Source organism: Talpa occidentalis, unplaced genomic scaffold, assembly GCF_014898055.3.
Source record: "Talpa occidentalis isolate TD23 unplaced genomic scaffold, MPIMG_talOcc4v2.1 talOcc4.4, whole genome shotgun sequence".
NCBI lineage: Eukaryota > Metazoa > Chordata > Mammalia > Eulipotyphla > Talpidae > Talpa > Talpa occidentalis.
Genome location: NW_023604295.1, coordinates 128,798,236 through 128,801,708, shown reverse-complemented (window position 1 = coordinate 128,801,708; position 3,473 = coordinate 128,798,236). Strand labels below are relative to the sequence as shown.

Sequence of the window (3,473 nt, the reverse complement as noted above, 5' to 3'; positions counted from 1 at the left end):
CATAAAAATCTTTTTCAATGCAAATTATTTATTAAAATAAATACATAAATCATAAATGTGCTTGCATCACATTCTCCCCCACTCTTTTGACTTCTAACACCATTTTTGCTATTGATGCCATCTGGGACATTTCCGAAGTTCGGCTATTATGCATAGTGCAGCTATGGATGTTCTTGTTATGTCTTTTGGAAAACAAATGTACACATTTCTGCTGTTCATAATTAGACAGCAGATGGAGGCACAGGAGGGTTGAGCCCCTTCTTGTCCTCACCATGAGGCCACAGCAGGCTCTGGGGTCAGGGAAGGCCTTCATACGGGGAAATAAACAGAGGCATACGCTGCCAGTTCCAGACCAAGTTTCCCATGGAGCTGGATAATCAGATTGATAGGCAGCCATTTGAAAAAAAAGTTCAAACTCTAAATAACTTTTACTCAGATGCACAGAAGTTGGGGGAGGGGAGGGAGTGGCAATCATATCTTGAAGGCTGTTTAGATTGTTTAATTGCATATACCATCTTCTTATGTATGGAAACTCATTATGAGAAGGTTCTGAAGAAAGTCTCTAAATACATTCAAGAGCAGCATAGAAAATATATGCCCCCTAAGACTCCTTCTGAAGGATCCCATTGAGAAAGGACTTCCAGTTACTGAAATTACCATTTATGAAGACACAGGCATGAGTAGTGCCATAAAATTAAAGATTCTACCTCTTCTTGGTATTACATCTACTCTCTGATTGATTGCACAGTGTCCCCTACCACCCCTCCAGAGCACTGTTCTTTTGTGAAGGACTCTGTCATCTTCTGATTAGTTTCTGAGAAAACACAATGAAGCATTTGACTTTTTTTATTCAAAGCCATTAATAAAATATGCAATTGGTCAGTCCAATGCAAAATTTATTACTTATCTGCCATCAGTACTTATTTGCCATTGTATGCAATCATTGCATACATACAATGATTTGGAGTTCTTTTCATTCCTTGGACCAGTTTCACAGGTAATTCTAAACCTCAACAAGTCATAGCTTATGTCTTCAGTGTTCAGTTTTTTGTTGGGTGACAGGTATATAAGAAATGTCATACTAATTTTTTCTACTTTTGTGTATGTTTCAACTTTTCTGTAATAAATATTAAAGCAAAACAGAAACTCTTAGCATGAAAAGAGATTTGCCATTCACATCTTTGGCATTTATGGGCATTATGTAATATTTATCATTGATAGGAAATTTAAAAAAACACAAAATTGCAACATTCTCATTGCATGGAACTTAAGGATATTTGAAATGTGCTCTTAGCCAGTTTGCATATAATGATTTGGAACTGAGAGAGCAGAACATTATAAAAAATTACGGTTTTCAAGAGACCTTTTGATGGGATGATTAATATTTAGCAGGACATCATTCATTAGTCATAGCAGTGACTGGGACTGGAGCAATGACAAGCATTATGTGGATAATTCTAATAGGTTGACTCTGAGGGAAAATTAAATGAATGAATGCAAGTTAAGTGAAATCTTCAACACAAGTCTATAGGGCCAAGGTAATGGGACAATACCTGAGGTAGAATCTGGATGATCCACACCACCCTCATCTCCCCCCTACTACTGTGAATCCACAGAAACACTATATTTTCCCCTTTATTCAAAAGTCCATCATACACATAGTCTTCCTGGTAAGAAGAATCAAACTGGTTTAAATCCTCACAGAAGCTTAAATTAGAATGCTTTATGGGACACTTTTATAATAAAAAATTATAATAAATTGCATTGATTAATTAATCACAAGTATAACATTATAATTAATCACGAGTATAAAAGATGGTTCTAAATTCACGCACCCAAAAAATTATGTGTCCATTTAAATTAAAATGTTTTGACATTTGGGGGCTCCCTGGTATTGCAAGGGGTTAAATCTCAGCACTATCAAGCCATCACCAGCCACTGCAGCACAAGTTCGATCCCTGGCCAGGGAGCTAACCCACATAGCACAGCAGACCTCTCCTATCTCACCCACAATACCCCTCAGCAATGTATTTCAGTAGATTTGCCTGTTCTGCTCCCCACTCTGTTTCTGGTGAATCCTCTCACCCCCTGAGCTCTGGTCTACATCCCAGTTATTATATGCATTAAAAAAATAAATCTTAAAAAAAAATAACATAGGGGCTTCTCTGGTGGTGCAAGGGGTTAAGCACGGCACTATGAAGCAATCCACAGCCTCTGCAGCATTAGTTCGATCCCCAGCTGTCCAGGGAGCAACCATCATGGTGCAGCAGACCTCTCCTGACTCGTCCGCTGCTCCCCTCAGCAGTGTACTTCAGTCAATCTGCCTGTTCTGTTTCCCACTCTGTCTCTGGTGAATCCTCTCACCTCCCGCATCTCTAGCCTGCACCTCAGCTCTTGTATGCATAAATAAATAAATCTTAAAAAAACCAAAAAAATCAGTTAAAAATAAATAAATAAATAAAATAACATGTTTTGACATTTATTCCATGTGCTCATATTCCTAAATTATACTCATAGGTATATATATGCAAAGTTAACCAAATGAATTTAATTTGGCTCTGTGGTAGGTAGCCTTCCAATATGGCACCCATAGTTCTTATCCCTATCAGCACAAGACACTTTTTGCTTTAAAAATAAGTTCTAGGGCCTCCCCGGTGGCGCAGCAGTTGAGCACTGGGTTGTGAAGCTGCCCACACCTCTGTAGCGCCGGCTGCTCCCCGACCACCGGAGGAGGGTCCCACATGGTGCGCAGACCTCTCCTGCCGCCCGCTGCTCCCCTCAGCAGTGTACTTCGGTCCTTCTGCCTGCTCTGCTCCCCGCTCTGGCTCTGGTGAATTCTCTCACCCTCCCGCGCTTCTGGCTGTACCCAGTGCTTGTATAAATAAATAAATAAATAAATAAATAAATAAATAAATAAATAAATAAATAAAATCTTTAAAAAAAATAAATAAATTCTATTTTCTATCACGTGAATGTAGGTGTTCTGTGTCTTGTTTTAAAAGTTGAATACCACAGAAGAAACTTTCTAGGACTTGCGAAATGAGGCTTTGAGAAAACCAACAACTTACGTTTTTCTCTGTTGGATCAGTTTCTAATTATAAAGAAGCAGGAGCAAAATACTGAATGAAGAAAAGGACTGAGAAATAGTGTCCATCATGGGTGTTTCAGGCATAGTTGAGCTCCAATTTAATGCAGTAAAATAAATGCCTTCAGCCTATACATTATGGAACAGAAAAACTGCCTAGTGGAGCTCCATCCACCCTCAGGATCCTGAAAAATCAGAAATTTATTGATAGTCTTAAACTTTTTCAAGGTAACAAATGAATAGCTGACCACTCAACCATTATTTGGATATCTAGTACCAACCCCATGAAGTTTATTTCAGAGGAGGGCGTTTTTGGAATAATGTTTCATTTTTATGTAAGTTCACAGAAAAGTTATAAGAATAGAATAATAAATTCCTATATATCCTT

The 3,473-nt window shown here is 38.4% G+C and overlaps 1 pseudogene; it reads left to right on the top strand.

The window, feature by feature from the left end:
* The first annotated feature begins 272 nt into the window (after positions 1–272).
* On the top strand, positions 273–680 carry LOC119257000 (golgin subfamily A member 7-like; annotated as a pseudogene).
* The last annotated feature ends 2,793 nt before the right edge of the window (positions 681–3,473 follow it).